Raw genomic sequence first — 23355 nt, forward strand, 5'->3', positions numbered from 1 at the left:
AGGTCAAACTGAGGTGAGCAAGGGATGGGAGAGAGGTATTTTACCTCCCTTCTAGCTGTTTGGGACCTCATTATAACGAGAGGAATATGGGCAACAACTTTAAACAAGGACACTTTTCCAGTATACATTGTAACTTTGGTGCCTAAAACGCTATTTCATGCAGTACAATGATTCAGCACCAGAGTTTAAGAACATGGAATGGTGCACCTTGGGACATGGAGTTCGTGATTATCAGGTCACATGATCAGCAATTTAAAAAGCACTGGCTTTGTGTTCACTTGCATTGTCTCACCTGTGATCAAGGCAGTTGGAGCCGAAACGCGTCAGGAAAAGGAGAGTTGTTGTTCACTCTGGAATAAAGTGTTTGGATGGATCCCAAACTGGTGCCTTAGCTACTTTTGTTCTATGTATATATATATATATATATATATACAGTATATATAGAGATATATATATATATATGTGTGTGTGTGGGTGCACAGTCCGATACTCTGCAGGCGTCCGACCACATCCACTTAAAATGTATTCTATGTATCGTTCCCTTGCAACAGCTCGACGCGGTCAAGAAATGCTGCATTTTACAACACAATACAACAGTGGCTGTTACAAGAAATTGGGCCTGCCACGTACCTTTTAAGGGGAGTTTTGATGACAGTAATGTTAACTGCGTTGTTACTGTATTAGAATTAATAAGATGGACTTACGTTTTGCCACTTGCCATACTGTTTTTTCCCCTATCAATTTAGATGCGTGTGCTGTGCAATGTTTTTTGACTGTGTCAAGCAGTTGCTAGGCAACAATACATGGAATTCATTTTCTGTATTGATAATTATGCTGTTACGCTGCTATTATGAAAGTGTTGGAGGAGTTTGGAACGAATATTTGTTTAATTTATGTTTTTCACAGAATGTTATAATTTACCTGTGTGTCTCTTATAATCATGTTTGACTTACTGTAAAGCCTTTTGCCTATATTCATGGTGACATTGTGGGTTAAAGGGGAAGAAAACACCTATCAGGAACATGGCTTTGAAAAAGACTGCTTAGGTAGAAACGCATTACATATATATACACATATGTGACTGACACAACAACAGGCCAATGGATGGTGAGAAGTCACATTTTACTTCTCTTCACTTAGCATACAGCATCAGGCAATTGGTCAGCACGTTTCAGCCACTGGCTTAATTCACTGTGACAGAGCATTCTGCTTTCACAAGGAGCACATCCACACACTAGGTAGTTCCCTTCATAGCCAGGAACTTTTATGGCAATGAGTGCTTTATGAGACCAACAAATATTTTTGCTTTTGGGCATTTCTGTATATATTATTGGGTCCCAGCAGCTCCCCCAACAATACAATTTCACAAAAGCAACAGTGAAATAAAACAAGAATTGGCAAAACCTAAGGACTGTCAGCCAATGCAGGCCTATTGGCTTTGCCAAAGTTTGTGCGTAGTTCTGGTATTAGCAGCACCTTTTCATCTTACTATAATTCTCTATATAATATACTTAAATGGATTTTCAGTAGGCATTCTTCATCCATTGGGCTGTTGTTGTGTCATTCACAATTTTCTTGAGCCTGGTACAGCATACTTCATGAAGCAATTAGTCAGCCGACTTTAGCCATTGGCTAACTTCAATCTGAGTGACGTCATTCTGCTCTTTTACAAAGAGCTCGTCCATAAACAAAGTAGATCCATTAACACCAGAGGTTACTATTGCTAAGTGTGCTTTTAGAGACAAAACAAATATGCTTACTTTCAGACTTTTTTGAAATATTGATCGGGCCTCTGTGGCTCCCCCAACAATTTTAGTTTTGCATAAGCAATGACAAAACACAACAAATATTGGACAAGCCAAAAGGCTGAGTACAAATGCCGGACCTATTGGTTTTGCCAATGTCTGTTACCGCTGGTGTCTGAGACAGGTACAGGAGTGTAAAGAAATCGGCTGATCAACAACTGTTCGCCCGGTACCAGGATAACAGACAGGATGGAGGCAGGCTTGGTGGTCATATGTATTTTCTGTCCTGTGGTGTAGGGCAGGGGGAATTACGGGTAGTTCTGGCCACTTATAAATACTGGATTGGTGCAAAGAGAGAAGGTAAGAACAGGTCTGGCGGTCAAATGTATGTCTGATTCCAAGATGGAGGGTGGGGCAATACACAGAAGAGAACAGATCACTTTTGGGGGTCTGGTACTTAGTTTTCCCATCAGACTTTGACCCACAGCAAGAGAGAGAAAATCACAAAAGGGAGAAAGAGAAATATGTAAAAAGGGAATTAAATGGAGAAAGCAGTGATGAAAAACAACCTGTAAGAATGAGATAAAGGGGTAGGGGTGTCTGGTGGTGTATGAAAAAGGCATGAGATGAAATCATGAATAAGCAGCCTTGGTATTTGACACCTCTGGCTTCTGAGCAAAGCTTTGAGGCCCACTTATTATTTTACAAAATAAGCACTGCAGAGCAGGCATCGTCACCTAAACCTCCTGTCACTGTGTCAGTATTTCAGCTGTCTCTCGCCCCATGGGAATGGGTCAGGATTGGCCACTTCCCGGTGGAGTGGAGGATCAGAGGTGCTTTGAGAGTAGGATGGCCTGCCATGACCCAACTAGGCCCCCGCAACCCAATTCAAGTGACAGTTCTTTGAGTTTGGGGCTAGTTTTTGCCAGGGCTGACTTTGGTTTCCAGTCCGAACCTGATGGGGTGCCTGATACAGAGTATGATAATGGTCTCCCCTGCCTCTTATGACTATGCCTAGGGGAGGGCTAGAATACAGAACAGGACTTGTGATAATCTGTACCCCAAGGTCAAGGAGGGATTGGCCTGTGGGGAATTACATGCCTATACTTTTTTAATTTTACAAAAACAGTTACCATACTTTAAACAAAAACAAAAAAAGTAACTACTGCTGGACAACTAAATCCAACTTTTAAATGCCTCCAGCAGAAAGCAATGAAAGGGGAGCCTCCTGTGCTGTGAAGCCTGAGGGAGAGACTGAGAGCTAGAGAAGAAACGAGCCTTCTCTTCAAGGCGCCTGCTATCTTAGTGAAAAGTATTTGTGAGCAATTGATTAATTATAACATTTAAAGGCTGATCTGGGCTTTAATTGAGCCACTTGACACTTTACAGAGACAAAGATATATTATTTTGGAGAGGTAATGTAAGGGTTTTACCAGCAGAGTTCTGGACTGCTTCCATTTAATGGATACTTACAAATAATGTTTTAACTAGGCACAGTCTTTGTATTACATATTTCGAAAGAAGTTTTTTTAATCTAAACGCTAACTCTTTTTTTGCACTATTGCAGCAGCCTAGCCCGTATTGTGTGCAGCAGTGCATTTCTCGCCGATCAGTTCAACTTGCATTTAACTTTCATTTACGGTGTGTGACTTATTTTATATGCAGTTACCCCACGGCCCCACACTCACGGACAACCTGCATCACAGTGATAATATTTGTTATGGCGGTGGGGCACAGAAATAGTTTTGTAATCACCTGTACCTCCTCTGCCAAGGTGGGGGGAGTCAGGATACAGAGCAGGCCCAGTCACCGAAGAAGGGGAGATCGAACGAGACGGAGAAAGTAGAGAGAGTGAGTTTTGGTGGGGTACGAAAAACAGAGCAGGCCCGGTGATCACCTGCATGGAACACAGGCTTGGTGGGGGAGGGAGGTGCAGAGACCAGGCCTCGTCGCTCGTGTGCGGGGGGAGAGGGGACAAGCCTCGTAGCTGCCAGGAACTGGCTGGGTTTGGTCCTGGGCTGGAATGCAGGTCTCTCCGCCCATGTCTGCGGCGCAGCTCGTGAAAGGTAAAGCAAACAGGGGGGAGGAGGGAGGGAGGGCACGGGGAGCCAGGAGACACGCAGGAGCCTCACAGGCGACTAGGCGCCCTGAAGAGCCAGCAGGTAAGAGCGCTGGGGCTTCGAGGGGCGTCGCCCACAGGGAGATCATCTGTCGCCTCCTGTCCCTCCGTACACTGCACTTTCTTCGCTCCTCATCTTCCTTGCCGACTTTATCTCTTCTTCGTTCTCCTCCCACCCTATTTTCTTCTCTCCCTTGTCCTCCATTCACCTTTCAGTCTTTGTCCCAACATCCATCCTTTCCCATTAGTTTTCCCCACCGACCCCGCTCCATCACCCTTTGCACCTTATCTTCCCCACTTTCTTTACCTCTTCATCTCCCTAAGCATTTAGTTTGTGCCCTTTGTCTCGTCTCCGCATTTTCTCTTTTATCCCTCCCCCGCAATTTCCTGCCACCCTCCCTTCTCTCTCCTCCCTCAATCCTGTTCCTCTAGTTCGTGTTTTAACACGCTTTCCCTCACGCGCGGCTGCAGACGAGCCCGCTTTGTGCGGCTGCGGGATGCACGGTGTCCGCGCGAGCTCACGCCTGCACGCTGCGTTCCACGCCTCGGAGTGAGGGAGAGACTGCCGCGGTTTGCGCTCCAGACCTCGGTGTGAGGGAGGCTACTGCAGGCTGTGCTCCAGAGGTTACTGCAGGTTACGCTCCAGACCACTTTGCGAATGTGATGACCAGAGCTGTGGTCACGTTGTGTTTTTAACGTTGCACTTAGGCGTATGGTAGTAGTAAATAAAGCGAAAGGAGTGAGGGGTAGGGCGCTTACAGTTACCTGAGAAAGGTGCATGTATGCAGCATTTATTTATGCATTTTTACATAGTGTGGACCTTACCCAGAGGTGTCAGAGCGCTTTACAATAAAACAAAAGAAAGGTTACATGAGAAATTTACAGTAATATGGTAGTAGGTGACAATACGTATAGCTACTACGGTTAGTCATGGTGACAGTTACATATATACAAATTGCATAATCATAAAAAATACATATAGGAAAAGTTAAAGTGGTTAGGGTTACATAAATATATATTACATATTTACAGAGTTGGAGGGAGCTCTCAAGGAAGTAATGGTCATGCTATAAAATGAGATGGCATATGGCAGTAAGGTCTACCTGGGAAGTGGTTTAGTGTCATGCGCTTAGGCTGCTCATACGTGCAGGGCAGTGCTCATGCATCATGCACATAGACGTTTTAAGACATGGGCAAAGTGGGCTCTGGCCTAGGGCCCCAGCCTTTTAGGGGGCACCCTACTGACAGAACCAGCTGTGTTCTGTGGAGATTCTTGCCCGATGACTGCAAATAATTCTTATATACAGTTTACTTTTGTTTTATTAGGGTCAAGAGAGCAAGCGCTCTGGCCCCTGTTGTAATCTCTGTGGTCTTTTAACCACACCCATGTCACACCTATCACTTTCATTGGTTTGTGGGCTTGCCTTTTAAAATTCTCTTGATTTCATTTGTGAAAGGCATGCATAAGTCATGTCTTTCCCGTTGTTTAGCACTCCTCAAGCTCACTGGTAAACTACTGAAAACATACTAGGCTCCATGTTTTCTGCATGGCTTCTGGACTACCTTTTCTTTTTATTTCCTACACAGCGCGATCTCGCTGGGCGGTAGTCGAGTGCTTTGCATGACATCGACCCTGTTACATGGATAATTGCATAACTGCCGATATGTTTGACTGTGAGCGAACTTCTGTTGCCTTTTGTGTGCTCCTTCACGCTTATGGTGTGGTCCTGTAAATTGTCTACTTATGTAAAACTATATTACTTTTCATTTTCAATTTATGTGGCAAGAAATCTCCAGTTAGGGTTTTACAACGCTAATAGGTCTAAGTTGAACAGGTGCGAGACCCATTGCTTTGCAAATGCTTGTTTTCAATGAATGTTTGTGATATGTGAGTCCATTACAGACTTTTTGTAGAGAAATTGTATGTTTATGTTACATGCAACATCCCTAAAAAAAGTTTCTATTAGGTCAAAACTGGACCTCAAATATGAGGAATGGGAGGGCGTCAAATAGATTACTGGCAATAATATTAGTGAGCACCTGCTGTGTTACAATATTGGAAACACACATCACTGTCCATGAATATTGGACGTGAACACATTTAGAATTTGGACAAGTGTGCCTGTGCACTGTCAGTGACTCTGCCAAAGAGGGCATGAAAGAGCTGAAATTGGATCATTAATAAAAAATAAAAAATTTAACCGAGGCCGCAAAATATGCTTTGGCCCAGGGCCCCCAAAATTCTTAAGATGTCCCTGATCGTGCATGTAGTGAAAAGAGGTGACCTAGCCAAGGCAGTATCGAGCAGGCTAGGATTGGGAAGATAGGAATTTGGCCAGTGCTCGAGGCCCAGTGCCCAAAATCAGATGTGGGCCCTTTTTATCCCTGTACAATTGTCAGGGTTGTGGCTGGCTTGCACTGTTCCTCTGGACTACAGAGGCCACAGCAACCCCTCCCTAATATAGCACAAACTGCAGGCTGACCCATTATCATATGAAGAACAGTGGGCCACCCTGAACAGGCACAGTATGCGGTGTGCCTCCTTTTGCCCCAGCCTTAAGGCATTACAAGGAGGCCTTCCAATAGTGATGCTTCATTAAACAGTCCTGCTTATCTCCCAAAGGAAAGTGGTGTGGGGGCAATTGAGAAGGTTTTACTTTTATCCAGGGAGCTTATATTTATTTACTTATTTATGTATTCATTTACTGGTTTATACTGGTAAGATTCCACTGAAAGGTACTGAAACCTTTCACATGAGCACAGGGTACATTACACAAGGACATCCATGTTTTTGTAGCCATGGGGAGAGGGGGAATTAGATGATTTGCGTAAAATCATGTCTTTATTACCTTCATATTCTCATTGGCAGCAGTCTGCTAGTATTCCCACAGGAGCATTCTAGTTAGGAGAAGATTTTTTTAAAAAAAAAGAACAAATATGCATAGACGACCCCCTCCACCCTGACAAAAAAATCAAATGGTCCTTTGTCTTATGGTTGTATGAAGCAACCATGAATGCCTAAACAATGCTGTCGGAACCACCACTGCATCTTTACCAGCATGCCTTTATGCCAAATTTCATTGTAAAAGCACATTTGGTAAAGGGATATACTTGGCAAATTGCATCCCACCACCCCGCATCACCCGTCCTGCCGCTAACGCCCGATACCCCAGCCATACATGACCCACCCACCTTACCTCTCCCAGTCCTTCCTGTTCCTCTCTCTGCTCTCTGCCCCTTCCTAAAAACTACTCCGACCCAGCCTCCCTGCCTTCAGCCGTAACACTGACCCCCAGCCCTGAAAACTGTCCATTCCCCTTAAAACTACCCTGACCCCCCTTGTCCTGAGCCCTAAAACCCTACCCCCTTTAAAAAAAAATACCCTGAGCCCTAAAAATGCACCTCACCCCTAAAAACAACCCCGCCTAAACCCTGTCCTAGCCCCAGTTCCCCCTCCCGATTCTTCCTCTTCTCTTCTTCTTCACCCATCCGCACAGCTAGACCACACACTGTTCTCTGCCTTAACCCCATATATACGGAGTTGAGGCAGAGAATGAGAGAGTCGTGGTTTAGGCAAGCGTTGTTACAATTGCAGGGAAACAGCACGCGTGGCTTAGCCCATGTTGTTGAGGCGACACCTCCCCCAGACAAAAAAAATCCAGATTGATGTTATTTTTATGGCATCCCCAGCTGATAAAAAGCTCTGTGTCTTATATGATAGAGACAGTCAGTGTTAACCACTTTCATCGACAGCAGGTTGCACTCTGGAACTTGTGTTTCGATATTAAAGTCAGTAGTAAGACCTTAAAAATATAAGTATGCATAGTGTTGTCAGTTATCAAGCTAAGTTGGCTGATGGTGTCACACAGGACAACGGTCCAATTGGTGAATTTCAATATGGCAATTTGCAAGCAGCTGTTTATGTAAACTCGTAATCTCACCACCCATCTCATACCTTTTGATGAACAATAGATACGAGACTGCCCACGTTTTTTTAATTCCATTACTGTCATCTTGTAACTGTGTATACATTCTTATCCCAGGCCCTCTGAAGAAGTCCAAAGGTGGCATCTTAGCATTACATAAAACACTCTGACAAGACAATCTTGAGAAAGGTCAAAGTGGCACCATGATGGATTTTCAGTACAGAAGATCACACAGTTCTCCGGTTTCCCTCATGTCAGGTGTGAGCTGCTCTTTTTTCCTTTGAATCAGATCACCTATAGTTCTTCGTTTATAGTGAGCAAACTACAAGTGCCAGAATGCAAAGTAAAACCCATAACTGAATGAGATACTCCTGCCAGATACGTGAATTGAAAGATTTGGGTTTGAAGCAGGGATATGCACAAAAATCGTCATAAATGGTGTGTTCTCCTTAAGATACACACGGAAGGTGTTTTAATGAATAAGCACTTCCACTGCAGAAGGTGGACTGCTACTGGTTGATGCCTTGGGGTGAACTGGCTGCTTAATGTAAGTGGGAAGCAATGTACTTTTGAATTTAGAAACCTCTGTGGTGGCACTCCATATTTTTTCACTTTTTAAATGCATTCTGTCTTTCCATGTTCAAATATTATTTTACTCCATTCTTGGTGTGCATACAAGGTCAAGTGCTTCTGGTCCCCCAAACTCTTGTTTTAAACTCGTAGAACCATCAACCCAATTTCCACTGATGACCATAATATATTTCAGTCAAGATCTTAGACTGAAGGGTGTTAGGGGAGTTGAGGTTAATGGTGGTAAGCAGGAGCTTCTTGGGATTGACGGATAGCGAAAGCCTTTGGCTACTAAGATGGAGGCTGGAGTCTTGGAAACCTGAGTATTAGTTGGAGGGTTTTTGCAGGGAACCCAAGTGTGAGAAGGGGCCTGTGGGGCTTGGTTGTAAGCAGAAGCTTCGGACCTCTAGCAAGGAGTGGAAACCTCAGGGTCATAGTTTATGCAGAGCACCAGGAAGAGCTGACAGCATATAGATGCCTCAGTGATTCTCCTGGAGAACATGGCTTATGGGTGAGCAGAAGCTTCTAGTTAAGAGTGAGAAAGAGATATAGGTCCTAAGGGTCAACAGGGATCTAAGCAGACCTGCGGATGAGCAGGATTCCAGGCACCTAGGAGTGAGCCCGATTGAAAGGGGATCTGAAAGTGAAACAAAGCCTCTTGGGTTCTCAGTGTGAGTAGGAGCGTCAGGGGTGTGAGTATGAGCAGGAGCCTCATAAGACCATAGAGCAGAAACGAGTTTAAAGGCCCTGTGTGAAAGTGGATAGTTTTAGGACCAGCTGATGATGAGCAAGAACCTAAGTGCGTTAGGGTGAGTTGGGCAGCTAGGTCAACGAGAATGAACAGAAGACAGACCTAAGGGTGAACATGATACTTCGGGGGCCTGTAGATCCGTGTACAATGAGGATCCCAAAGAATGAGTAGCAGCTTCAAGGCCTAAGAGCTGGGAGATGACTCAATACTCTGAGGGTGAACACAGGCCTAGGGAGATTCATGGACCTGAAGATGAATGTGAGATGCATTATATAATGAAGTTTTCAGTCCCTTCCAGTGTTACTGGCCCTAGAAGCTAAAAATCCTTTATTAACCACAAAACTCTCCTAAAATGAAACCCCTGACACTAATCAAGCAATGGTTTGTGGAATGTTGTGATCTGCAAATGTGGGCCACTTTTTTTGTGGAGTGCCCGGGCCTGGTTCTGCTCCCAATCCGACTCTGTGCTCGAGACAGAACTCTAACTCAGGCCGGGACCGGGTTGGCTGCTATAGGACGAGCCATCAAAGGTGCATCAGGGTACTTACTACCTTCTTTTTTCTCACTGAAATAAAATGAGCACTTTGCAAATCGAAGGAGAGCTGTTGTAACACAGTAGAAACGTGACAGACATCTGAACTGTGCATTTTACTTCGTTTGCAGACCGTGCTGGTTTCATGAAATGCAACAGAGGGTGGTATGCGCAGACTATAGCATATTGCACTTTCTGGTGACATGCTGTCACATGCAAGCTGCTCCATGCCACCCTCCATGTAGTTGCATGCCTGGTTAGTCTAGAACTGTCTCTACTGGGAAGTGTAACGTCTTCTGAAATAGTGTTGCAAACTCAAGGAAGGTCAGCTCTGTTTCCATGCATATCAATTCGTTCTATGGAGGAAGACACAAATTCAGGTTTTATAATCCTTGCAGTCTGTTTTGGAGTTTTAATAATTTTGAACATAATCTTTCTTGACAATATCACACTTGGGTCCAAGACAGAATAATAGGACGGTTGTATATTTTGTGCGTCAATTTTATTATACCCAGTGTAATAATTAAGCCCTTGCAAGACAACTATACACAAAGTAATTTCATTTACTGTAAATATAAATACAAGGCAACTACTGTGGCTAAATTGTAGACTTTGAGACTGGGCTGGAATTTCGTCCTAAATGAATAATGAAGTTGTTTTTTTTTCTCCAAATTTTAGGCAGTCTTGCATATGTTTCATGTTGTCTATTGTGTGATTTACGCAATGGGTTTAATGATGGCTTGGCTTGTGTTTTGGCTGTTAGGGCCAAACCTAACCCGGCTGAGCTGCGCTTCAGCTCGCCTTATGAATTTGGTGTTCTGCCTTCCTCTAGGATACAAGGATAGTGAGGGGTAGCTGCGCATGTGGCCCTTCTTACCCCACTGGGGTGATATGTTCCAGTTTCAGGTGAGTAAGATAGGTATCTGTCGTCCATGCCCTCCAAGGGGTGGTAAGTGGTTCTACCTGTAGGTTGTGTGGCCTTGCATGGTCTTCTGCATCTCCAAGTTCCAGGTAGTCTATGGTGTTTCTTCTCAGAAATGTTACCTTGATACCAGCTGTTTCTTTTTAGGAAGGCTTTAAAAATGCAGCGAACTGGACATGACCGCACATGTTAATGGCGTCTCTGCATCCTGTTTCCATACCCTGAAGACGATCTTCAAATTTCTCCCAAGCAACATTAGAACAACTGTCACGTACGCCCTAATCACCAGCAAGCTTGACTATGGGAACACCTTCTATGCCGGGATCACCAAGTAACGCATTAGAAGACTACAAACCACCCAGAACTCGGCAGCCAGACGCATCCTCAACCTCCGAAACAGAACTCACATCACACTACACCTGAGGGAACTACACTGGCTCCCAGACACAAACGTGCTCCATTCAAACACCTTGCACATATTCAAGGCACTACACAACTCAAGACCCGCCTACCTGCACAGTCGTATCTCCTTCCAGCACTGGCTGGGCTTTGAGTCCTCCCTTCATATGTTTGGGCTTCCTTCCCTCCTCTTCATTGTCTTGTGCACTCTCATCTTCCCTGCATACCATTGTGCTCTCCCGTGTACTGCCTCCATTGTTCCCCTGTATTCCATTGTCTCCCCTCCTCTTCCATACAATGCACAGGGTTTCTGCCACTCTCGCGCCTGTTCTTCCCAGGGAATTCTAACCTCTATTGTCATAGCTTTTCTCCTTGTCTTTACCGTTTATAGCTTTAAATCTCAATTTAATTTTTGTATTAAATTAACCTCTTTTTATACACTGAACGGCATATCTTATTCTCTGGGGATCTTTTTTTAGCTGTTAAACCAAACTGGGCCAACCAATTGCTAATCGTCCATTTCAAAGTAGTTGTATGTATCATACTCATCTATAGCGCTATGCTTCAGTACTGCGATACTCACCCGTTTGCAGTTCTCTTTCATATCGTAACAGTCATCTCTATTATATGATTTGTAATATTAGTCCATTTCACAGCACTGGTCTGCTTGCAGTACTAATCTTCATTGCAGTACTTTTTTAGCTCACTTCTAGGTACCAATCCGAAATACTATCAGAATATTGTTGCCAGAATATCATCTGACATGTTGTGTTCCTAAATATCATTTGAAAATATCATCCCATTGGATTATTAATAGAAAATCGGCACCCAACCGGACACTATTTTTGTAAAGGATATTTCAGGCACAATATTTATGTCAGACGATACATCTGACAAGGATATTCTGACAAGCAACCACTCATCCATTCGCAGTGCTGTTCAATATTCCAATAGTCACCTATTTCATGGTACTCATACAACCCATCATTCATCTGTAGCTCATCTGTATTGCTGTATATGGCAGTACTCATTCGTGTAGCAGTGCCGTCCATTTTGCAATATACAGTTTGTCTGTTTTGCAGTACTCATCAGTGCTCACCTATTTCACAGTCAACTTCATTACATCCGTAGTTGTCCTACACTTTCCCCTTTCGAGTACTCACAGTACTCTTATAGAAGTAATTACTAATTTGAAAGTTCCTCATCTCTGTCATAGAACTCACTCGTTTCCTGGCTTGCTTCCATTACACCGTACATCTCTCTCCCTCACACACTCTATATGTGTACTCCCTCACATTGCTTTTCCTTTTCACACTACGCGCCAATACTGCAGAAGTCTTCAGTGTGGGTGTACCCCTAATATCACCAGAATCATCTATTCCATGGTGCTCATTCCAATGCTTGTCTGTTCTGCAGAACTCTAAGGACTCCTGTGTATCACAGTAGTCGTCTGAATAACATTACTCTTAAATGGAAAAGTATTTACCCGTATTGGCATATTCTTCCATTTCTGCTCTGTTATTGCAGTACTCTTTAATATAGGAGTACTCGTACCTCTCACAGCACCCTTCTATATACAAGTACGTGTCAGCTTTGCAGCACTTGTCCATTTCACAGTATTGGTCTGTATTGCAGTACTCGTCCATACCACAGTACTCTTCACTATAAGAGTACTCGTTCGTATTGCACTGTTTGTCCATTTTGCAGTACTAATCTGTATAGTGGCTCTTGTTCACTGTGAAGCACTGTTCGGTGTAACTATATCCGTATTCTGTGCAGAACATTTTCATTTTGCAGTAAAAGTCAGTATTGCAGTATCCTCCAGTAGAGCAGTACATGTCTCTTTGCCAGTACTCGCCCATATCACAGTGTTCCTTTGCTTTGCAGTGTGCTACAGTATACCGACATTCACCTGCTTTACAGTACTTATCCATTTCATAGTTCTCTTCGATATGGCAGTACTCAGGCATATTATAGTACTCTTCAATATAGCAGTATTTACCAGTTTCCAATTCTCGTCACTCTTGCAACATTTATCTGTATTGTAGTGCTCGTCAGTATGGCAGCCTTCACCTGGTTACTTTGAAGCATTTTAATACCATATAAAAGGTTAATGATGGAATATTGATACTGAGATACTTCTTGGCTTACTTGGCTTTGTGAATAAATTGCAGCTATTGCTAACAGATAATGAGCTAGAGATCATTGTTTTGACACAGGCAGTGCCTGTGAGGCGTTCTGCCACTGTATGGACTGCAGCCAAGCAAAGTATTCTTCCTGTTCATGACACTCATTCATTTCACAGTGCTCTTCTGTGTCACAGGTCTCTTCAGTATAGCAGTACTCGCTCATATTGCAGTACTCTTCACTATGTCAGTAGACATCCATGTGGCAATATTCTTCAGTATAGCACTTATCTATTTCGCAGAGCTCATCTATCCTGCAGTACTCCTCAGCAGAGCATTACTCACCCATACTGCAATAATCTTCAATACAGGACTTGTCTTTTTCACGGTGCTTGTCTGTATTGCAGTAATCTTCAGTACAGCATTACCCATGCATATCGCAATGTTCTTCAATATAGCGGTTGTCTATTTCACTGTGCTTGTCTGCATCACTGTACTCTTCAGTATAGCACTATGTGCCTGCATTGCTGTATTGCTCAGTTTATCACTATGTGCCTGCATTGCTGCATTCTTCAGTATATCAGTGTGCCTGTATTGCTGTATTCTTCAGTATAGCACTATGGGGGTTATTACAACTTTGGAGGAGGTGTTAATCCGTCCCAAAAGTGACGGTAAAGTGACGGATATACCACCAGCCGTATTACGAATGAATTATATCCTATGGAACTCGTAATACGGCTGGTGGTATATCCGTCACATTTGGGACGGATTAACACCTCCTCCAAAGTTGTAATAACCCCCTATGTGCCTACATCACTGTATTCTTCAGTATATCACTGTGTGCCTGCATCACTGTATTCTTCAGTATAGCACTATGTGCCTACCTCGCTGTATTCGTCAGTATATCACTGTGTGCCTGCATCACTGTATTCTTCAGTATATCACTGTGTGCCTGCATCACTGTATTCTTCAGTATAGCACTATGTGCCTACCTCGCTGTATTCGTCAGTATATCACTATGTGCCTGCATCGCTGTATTCTTCAGTATAGCACTATGTGCCTGTATCGCTGTATTCTTCAGTATAGCACCATGTGCCTGCATCGCTGTATTCTTCAGTATAGCACTATGTGCCTACCTCGCTGTATTCGTCAGTATATCACTATGTGCCTGCATCGCTGTATTCTTCAGTATAGCACTATGTGCCTGCATTGCTGTATTCTTCAACACATCACTTTGTGCCTGCATTGCTGAATTCTTCAGTATATCACTATATGCCTGCATCGCTGTATTCTTCAGCATAGCACTGAGGGGGTCATTTCAACCCTGGCGGTACAGGACCGCCAGGGCTGAAATGACGGAAGCACCGCCAACAGGCTGGCGGTGCTTCCAAGGTCATTACGACAGCGGCGGAAGCGCCGTGGTCGCACCGCCGGGGCCGCGGTTTCCTGCCACAATGGCCCCGGCGGTAGTAATCCGCCAGGGCAGCGCTGCCCAGGGGATTACTAGTACCCCTACCGCCAGCCTTTTCCTGGCGGTTTGAACAGTCACGGGGGCCCCTGACAGGGCCCCATGCAGCTTTTCACCGTCTGCTCTGCAGACAGTGAAAAGCGCGATGGTGCAACTGCACCCGTCGCACTGCCGCAACACCGCCGGCTCCATTTGGAGCCGGCTCCCATGTTGCGACCCACATCCCCGCTGGGCTGGTGGGGATGTCATAATGGGCACTGCGGGAGTGCGGCCGCATTGGCGGCCGCACGCCGGTTACAACCCCCGCCAATGTTGGAATGAGGGCCTATGTGTCTCCACTGCTGTATTCTTCAGTATAGCACTAAGGGCCTGATTACAACTTTGGAGGAGGTGCTAATCCGTCCCAAATGTGACGGATATATCACCAGCCGTATTACGAGTTCCATAGGATATAATGGACTCGTAATACGGCTGGTGGTATATCTGTCACTTTACCGTCACTTTTGGGACGGATTAACACCTCCTCCAAAGTTGTAATCAGGCCCTATGTGCCTGCATTGCTGTATTCTTCAATACATCCCTATGTGCCTGCATCGCTGTATTCTTCAGTATAGCACTTTGTGCCTGCATTGCTGCATTCTTCAGTATATCAGCGTGCTTGCATTGCTGTATTCTTCAGTATATCAGTGTACCTGCATTGCTACATTCGTCAGTATAGCACCATGTGCCTGCATCACTGTATTCTTCAGTATAGCACTTTGTGCCTGCATTGCTGTATTCTTCACTATATCACTATGTGCCTGCATTGCTGCATTCTTCAGAATATCAGTGTGCTAGCATTGCTGTATTCTTCAGTATAGCACTACGTGCTTGCATTGCTGCATTTTTCAGTATATCAGTGAACCTGCATTGCTGCATTCTTCAGAATAGCACCATGTGCCTGCATCGCTGTATTCCTCAGTGTAGCACGATGTGCCTGCGTCGCTGTATTCTTCAGTGTAGCACTATGTGCCTGCATCGCTGTATTCGTCAGTATAGCACTATGTGTCTGCATCGCTGTATTCTTCAGTATAGCACCATGTGCCTGCATCGCTGTTTTCTTCAGTATAGCACTACGTGCTTGCATTGCTGCATTTTTCAGTATATCAGTGAACCTGCATTGCTGCATTCTTCAGTATAGCACCATGTGCCTGCATCGCTGTATTCTTCAGTGTAGCACTATGTGCCTGCATCGCTGTATTCTTCAGTGTAGCACTACGTGCCTGCATCGCTGTATTCTTCAGTGTAGCACCATGTGCCTGCATCGCTGTATTCTTCAGTGTAGCACTACGTGCCTGCATCGCTGTATTCTTCAGTATAGCACTATGTGCCTGCATTGCTATATTCTTCATTCTGTTTGGTACCACAGTACAGGTTTAATCAGAATGCATTTAGTAAATGAATCCATCAGATACACTAGCACTTTAAACATGCATGGAAGGGGCAGAATAGGAAAACGTGCAGGAAATTAGATGAAAAGTGAACCTGTTCACAGGACTTTCCAGGTTAATTGGTCACATTTCAGTTGCTGATTGCTATGTTCAGGCTTTGGCAGGTGATATTTGCTAAAAAAAAAATGTGCATTACATAACTAAATAAAACGAGTGTAGAATGTGGCAAAGGGGATATATGTATTACCTTGCTGCATAATTTAGTCAACCCTGCCTCATAAATTTGCCCGCTTGTGCCGCATAATTCCAGCGACTCTGACCATACTTCCTACTGGCCTAGAGAACCTCCCTAATAGTGGACTCTCCGGAAGGAGGTCATATGGGGCCAGTGTCCTAGCTCTATTTGTCCTGCCCACCCCACACACTTGTACCCCACCAACACCGCGGCTGAATGTGCCTGGAGGCGTCACAGAAAAAGCCGACACTGCCTTTCACTGCAAAGCAGCGTTGTTTACTTAAAATGTGTAAATCTGACGCTGCATGTGTGTGTATATACAGTGGCGTAACAAAGGCCCCCGCAGCCCCACTTCAGGGGGGTCCTCAGGACAGTACTCTAGCCTGAGAGCTCCTGCGTGAGTCCGGAGTGGAGGGGGGCCCTCCATGTTCTGTGCAGGGGTGGCCCCCTCAAGTTTTGTTATGCCACTATGTGCATAATGTATATATGTAAATATAGATATGTATACATACATACATGGAAACAAAAACAGATTCAAACATTTTTTATATATATATCAAAGAAATTCAAGGTCTGTGAACAGTAGCCTTGAGCGTATCACACAGCCATTGCCTCTACCATGGAGGCTTCATCACTGCTCCCATCAAACATATAAAAACATCCGTTTCCTCTTGTACCAAGCAGGCAGCGCACCAACCAGTCACGAGTTTGTGATTCATCACAACCATGTGCTCAAGTCGTCCTGAGGAAATGCGTGCACCTCTTTTGTAAAGCTATTGATCCACAGCTGGTAGGCTGCCCGCTCTTTTCAGGATTAAACAGAAGTTTTTGTATTATATGTATATATTTCTGTAGGATGGCACCACCACTTTTATCTGTGGACCAATGTGGACCTCTCTGAAATGCACTTCTTGAGAGGCCACTACTCCCTGACTAGAGCCGTGATGGTAACCAGTCTGTGATGTGCCAGTGTGCTCCACTGGGTTAACACTAGGGCCCATATTTATACTTTTTTAGCGCTGCATTTGCGCCACTTTTTGACGCAAAAACGGCGCAAACTTACAAAATACAGTGATATTTACACTTCTAGCAAAATAATCTCTTACAAGAAATTATATATACATAATTGCATTGAAGATCGTTTTCCAACAAATCACAATTCATAAATATAACAATTGTATTTTGTAAGTTTGCGCCATTTTTGCGTCAAAAAGCGGTGCAAATGAGGTGCTAAAAAAGTATAAATATGGGCCTAAGTTTGAAAAACGAACTCCACAGGTTTCATACCTGAGCTTAGCTCAAAGAGACCATGCGAACTGTGCTTGAAGGACTGCATGCTTTGTTCTGCTGTGAGTGTTTGTATTAAAGAGCACTTTCATTCACCGCACCCCTTCTTTCAAATATAGTGGTCCACCCCTGCCAAGTTTCCTAGATCTATACATGATGTGCTGCCACAGTCCAAGTGTTTCCTTGAATTCTTGAACGTGAAGTCTTGTTTATTCTATAATAAAATAGGACTACAAGTACCAGAATTCAAAGGGGAAAAAAAAGCTGGCATGGAGCGGCACATCAGCTATAGTAGTCAGTCCAAAACCCAACATAGCCATTCACATTTACAGTTTTGACCAATACCTATGTAACCTTTAAAGCACCCAAAGTCGCCACCAACCCAAACATGGGTGCTAAAAACACATGCTGCCCTAAAAAATATGTTAGGGACCTCAATCAAGTCTATAAAAATGGTGCCAACGAATACCCCTGCAACTGCTCCTGTAAATCATTTGTAGTCAAAATAGGATATGTGGCATCTGTGTTTGTGGTGTTTGCCAAGATCTTTTAATATTGATAAAAGTATACGTTTTCACTGAAAAAAACAGTTAAAAGTGAGTTATGGCTCAAGCTTTTGAAATAATTCCATGCCATGCTATACCATGCCATACCATGCCATGCCATGCTTCAAACACCAATTAGGCAAAGGTACGGAAAAAAGACAAAAAAGTGACCAGGACAACAGCATAGCACCATGAGGGTGGCGCAGGTCATGGCATTTGTTGTATGCTCTGGTAAATATAACCCACAAATTAGTGGTTTGTCAAATTTGAACCAGAACCGCAACTCACTTTTTAACTGTAATTTTTTTCAGTGACTTTGATAGTTTTTTAATGATTTACTTAATGTTCAACCCCGCTAAACATGCCCTTTGACCATACCCTGTGGCTTTAGGCCTTGCCCTGCAGGAATTGGGCACAGGGCCAGCCTGTGGTCACTTCCTGCTTTCCAAGGAAAAGCAGACATATTTTGTAGTGTTTGGTTTTGTTTGCATTTTTTAGACAGCTTAAATTTGGTATTCGGCTCTGACTCCAGAGTCAGGGACAAAATGGTGGTTGAATCCAACACTTAAAAGGAAAAATGGGGAACTTGCAAATCTGCTCTGATTCGCCCCTGGAGAGCTTGCAAATCTGCTCTGATTCTCCCCTGGAGAGTTTGCAAATCTGCTCTGTTTCGAGAGCCAGGGGCCGAAAAGCAGCGATTTATAGTTTCCCCGCATCTTTCGGTCCGGTCAACTTTACAGGACCGAAAAATCTTGAAACTTACAAGTTAGCAGTGACTCAAGAATTTCATGCTGTGAAAAAATATTTTTCACAGCCATTGAGTGAAAGGGGGTGTACAATTCTTGAGTCACTGCTAACTTGTAAATTTCAAGATTTTTTTTCAGCCCTCATCCAGCCAATCACATTGTGTAAAAAATGTGTAAATGTGATGGGCAGGTTTGACTTGCAAGTTTAAACAGCAGAGATACCCCGTCAACCCTTTAAATCCTGCCTGGCGCCCTTTTTAAACGTGGAGAACCTCAAGAACCCCTGAAAGGATTTATACCAAATTAAACAAGCATTTACAATGCATCGGGTCTCGCGTTTGCTCGTGTTAGAGCCGATCGCGTTGTAAACTCCTAACCCGTCTTTTCACCTATCTGGCAAAAGTGCATTTATGCACGTAACCCGAAAAAGTGAAATCAAGTAGGTAAAGCGCTCGACTTCTGCCAAGCGAGATCAGGCTCGTAAATTAGTTTAAAAAAAAGTCCACCAGCCCGATGGAAAACAGCGAGCCTCGCATGTTTTCTGTACTTGGTCGCTGCGCTCGAGGAGGGCTAGCCACCGGAAAAGGCATGACCTATGCGTGCCTTCGACTAATGAAAGCAAGCCGATTTAATTAGGGAAGCCCACGAACCAATAAAAAGCACTGACGTGAAGTTGACAGGGCTCGGAGCCCTTTTCTAAATACTAAAGAGTCTCCCTGCTATACGCATGCGCGAGCGCATGCAAAGCAGGCTCGACCCTAAAAAGGTACACTTTATCAGTATGCCTCTACTAAAATGCCAGGTTTCGCGTAACCCCGTTCATTGGATTTTGCTCTATCTTCCAACAAAAGTTTCTAAGGGAGCTAAAATGGAAAATGATGGAGTCCCCCTGCCCCTAACTTTTTCCTGTGGACATATTTAATGCTTGCTTGGGATATACAACTGTCATTAGACGGGATAAACGAGCACATACAGGAAGAATGTACGTTGTGTGTCACATAGGTTACTGGGCACAGAAATTTGTAATTTAGTCCTGTTATAATATTCACTGTAAATCAAACCAGAGCCTGCGTGAAGGATGGGCCGAAACACTTGCACAGGAGGATTGCGTCTCAGTTTCTTTTAATTGTAAGCATTAAACTGTGTCAATCTAAAAGAAAAGTAACCTGAAATCGTGGTGAAGAACCATCTTCTGTAATAGCGGCACACTCAGACTTGTGCCACCAGAGCAGCCCTAACTCACGCGCAGACTATCTCAGCAGGACTTCCGCTCCTGATAAAAGCCTCAGCAGCCGAGCAGACGCAGTTATCTCCGGCCCCACTTCCAACGTGGCCTTTGCGGCTGAGGGACAGTACTTTCTGAGCCAGACCAGGCTTGGGCTCTCAGAAGTGCGGAATGTATGACTACAAGCAGTGCTTAATTTGTACATAAAAACGTGCCGGCGCCCAAAGCCTTCCTCTTATACATGCGGCTGCTGTGATTAAATGCGGACACTCGGAATAATGAGGCGGCGTAATCCTGAGGCCAACTCGGGCCTCTTCAATCCATATAAAGCCACTCCCTGCCCCTTCAGCTCACTCTTGCAGCTTTCCACTTTCTCCCTTTGTGACGCCTTTTCGTTTTCCCTTCCCTCCGTCTTTCCCATATGTTTCTTTTTGCTCGCAGCAAATGCTTGAGGCAGAAGAAGCAGCCCCGGCCCTCAAAAATAATTTCCGGTGCTCCTCACCGTAAACAACAAGCACAAATTAAGCACTGACTACAAGTATTCTGGACTAAGGATGCTTGTTTCCGGTCCAGTGAGGACCTGGCTTGGCAGTTCGGTCTGGACTGTTCCCATGAGGAACAGGGTCAAGACTGATTTGCATATGGCTGGGTCCAAACTGGGGTGGCATGGTGAGCAAAAGAAGATGGATTAAACCCAGATCTATGACTGGGGGTGAGTGTTTGACAATGTTCAGCATTCCGTCCATCACTTGTTGTTTTTGCTTTGTCGCCCTAAGTGGGAAGGGTATGCCCAGACGTGGGTCCCGTGCTTCCCATGCCACTGGATTCAAGCTAGCCTGGCTGATGAGGGGTGAAACCCCGAAACCGGTCCCAGGATGCTTGTTTCCGGTCCAGTGAGGACCTGGCTTGGCAGTTCGGTCTGGACTGTTCCCATGAGGAACAGGGTCAAGACTGATTTGTATATGGCTGGGTCCAAACTGGGGTGGCATGGTGAGCAAAAGAACGATGGATTAAACCCAGATCTATGACTGGGGGTGAGTGTTTGACAATGTTCAGCATTCCGTCCATCACTTGTTGTTTTTGCTTTGTCGCCCTAAGTGGGAAGGGTATGCCCAGCCCAGACGTGGATCCTGTGCTTCCCATGCCACTGGATTCAAGCTAGCCTGGCTGATGAGGGGTGAAACCCCGAAACCGGTCCCAGGATGCTTGTTTCCGGTCCAGTGAGGACCTGGCTTGGCAGTTCGGTCTGGACTGTTCCCATGAGGAACAGGGTCAAGACTGATTTGCATATGGCTGGGTCCAAACTGGGGTGGCATGGTGAGCAAAAGAAGATGGATGGATTAAACCCAGATCTATGACTGGGGGTGAGTGTTTGACAATGTTCAGCATTTCGTCCATCACTTGTTGTTTTTGCTTTGTCGTTGTTGTTTTTGCTTTGTCGCCCTAAGTGGGAAGCGTATGCCCAGACGTGGGTCCCGTGCTTCCCATGCCACTGGACTCAAGCTAGCCTGGCTGATGAGGGGTGAAACCCCGAAACCGGTCCCAGGATGCTTGTTTCCGGTCCAGTGAGGACCTGGCTTGGCAGTTCGGTCTGGACTGTTCCCATGAGGAACAGGGTCAAGACTGATTTGTATATGGCTGGGTCCAAACTGGGGTGGCATGGTGAGCAAAAGAACGATGGATTAAACCCAGATCTATGACTGGGGGTGAGTGTTTGACAATGTTCAGCATTCCGTCCATCACTTGTTGTTTTTGCTTTGTGCCCTAAGTGGGAAGGGTATGCCCAGACGTGGGTCCCGTGCTTCCCATGCCACTGGATTCAAGCTAGCCTGGCTGATGAGGGGTGAAACCCCGAAACCGGTCCCAGGATGCTTGTTTCCGGTCCAGTGAGGACCTGGCTTGGCAGTTCGGTCTGGACTGTTCCCATGAGGAACAGGGTCAAGACTGATTTGCATATGGCTGGGTCCAAACTGGGGTGGCATGGTGAGCAAAAGAACGATGGATTAAACCCAGATCTATGACTGGGGGTGAGTGTTTGACAATGTTCAGCATTCCGTCCATCACTTGTTGTTTTAACTATATAGCTGGTACCAGGAGTGAAGACTTTGAATTGTACACAGGTGAGTCTGCAGGCCTCACCCCAATTGTCTAGAAACAGGCTGTCCCTTGTTTGTTATCTGAGCTGACATCAAAACAGCAGCCACCCAATAGCCAGTCTGTGAGATTACTCCTTGGGGATGAAAATAGGATCTTTGTGGATGCTCTTTGGCATGGTGCCAAATGAGAGTTTGCATCTGGAGATGGTCTTATGGATTCAGAGACCACCAGGGAAATAGGGCGGAAACAGGAGCTCGGAATGGAAAAAAGCAAAAGTTGTAGGGTGGGGCAGCTGCTAGGGACCTTTGCATTAGTGCCCTTATAACAGAATTTTGTCCAGTTCAGACTACTTTGGCTTCTGAATAAGGCATTTCTTGTTAATATTGCAGTACTTGCAATCATTAGGATAATGAAACGAGTGTATAGACCAGTACCTGTTGCAGTAACTTTACTCAGTAATAATACAATACTCCTACATGCCTCAGGTCTCATCGGCAGCGCTGTATGATAACAGAAGAGGACTTTGTCACTTGTATTGTAGTATTTGTCAGTGTTAGAACCTTTCCATATGGTAATATTGGGATAACCGCGCCTCTTAGTCTTTCAGTACTCCTCGGAAACCTCATTCCCCTAGTCTGTATTTTAGTAGTGACAAGTACTTTTCACAGTACTTGTCAGTTCCACAGTACTCGTCAGAACCCTCCTCTCCATGGCCGCTCTCAACCATGGGTAGTCACCCGGTGAGTGTCTATGCTTCTTGATGTCTTCCATAACCAATCGACTTACATTGTCTTCTGCCAGGTGGTTAATATGTAGCGTTAGCCTTTGAATCGGGTTCTAAGCACACTACAAATTTGCAAATTTATTTAAATATGTGACAATGGGATGTCCGGTCCTGTGTGGGCCTGCTCCCACCACTCAGACATTGAAAGATTGCCTTCAGTCCAAGTCACCACTTGAGAAACACCTTGATACACGAGTTTCCTCTTGTCCAACTTGTATTTTTTCTTTGTTCAGCTTTTAAATATAATTTCAGAGTATGTGACTTTATGACTAAGCAACTGTTTACTTTGAAGGACACAAACTACTTTACTAGACTTTTATCCGTTTGTTCTTATATAAAACTCCCAACATAAATTGGATCACAAGCAGAAGATGAGTAAATTGGGCGCATTCCAGACCCATTGACCATATTAACAAGAACGCCCCCCCCCCGAGATATGTGTGGGGGT

At 44.7% G+C, this 23355-nt stretch overlaps 1 protein-coding gene and 1 long non-coding RNA gene across 2 annotated transcripts in view; one reads left to right on the forward strand and one right to left on the reverse strand.

Annotated features, from left to right (window-relative positions):
* Window positions 1–3793, reverse strand: part of LOC138246362 (uncharacterized) — a 58310-nt gene extending 54517 nt beyond the window's left edge. The window contains exon 1 of the long non-coding RNA XR_011194267.1: window positions 3501–3793. This is a non-coding gene — a long non-coding RNA (uncharacterized lncRNA). The remainder of the gene's footprint in view (window positions 1–3500) is intronic.
* Window positions 3794–3843: 50 nt separating this feature from the next.
* LOC138246360 (MOB kinase activator 2-like) overlaps window positions 3844–23355 on the forward strand; it is an 80867-nt gene continuing 61355 nt past the window's right edge. The window contains exon 1 of the mRNA XM_069200889.1: window positions 3844–3907. The gene's annotated coding sequence lies outside the window, so the exon portion shown is untranslated. The remainder of the gene's footprint in view (window positions 3908–23355) is intronic.

Source organism: Pleurodeles waltl, chromosome 7 (genome assembly GCF_031143425.1).
Source record: "Pleurodeles waltl isolate 20211129_DDA chromosome 7, aPleWal1.hap1.20221129, whole genome shotgun sequence".
In the NCBI taxonomy this organism is placed as follows: domain Eukaryota; kingdom Metazoa; phylum Chordata; class Amphibia; order Caudata; family Salamandridae; genus Pleurodeles; species Pleurodeles waltl.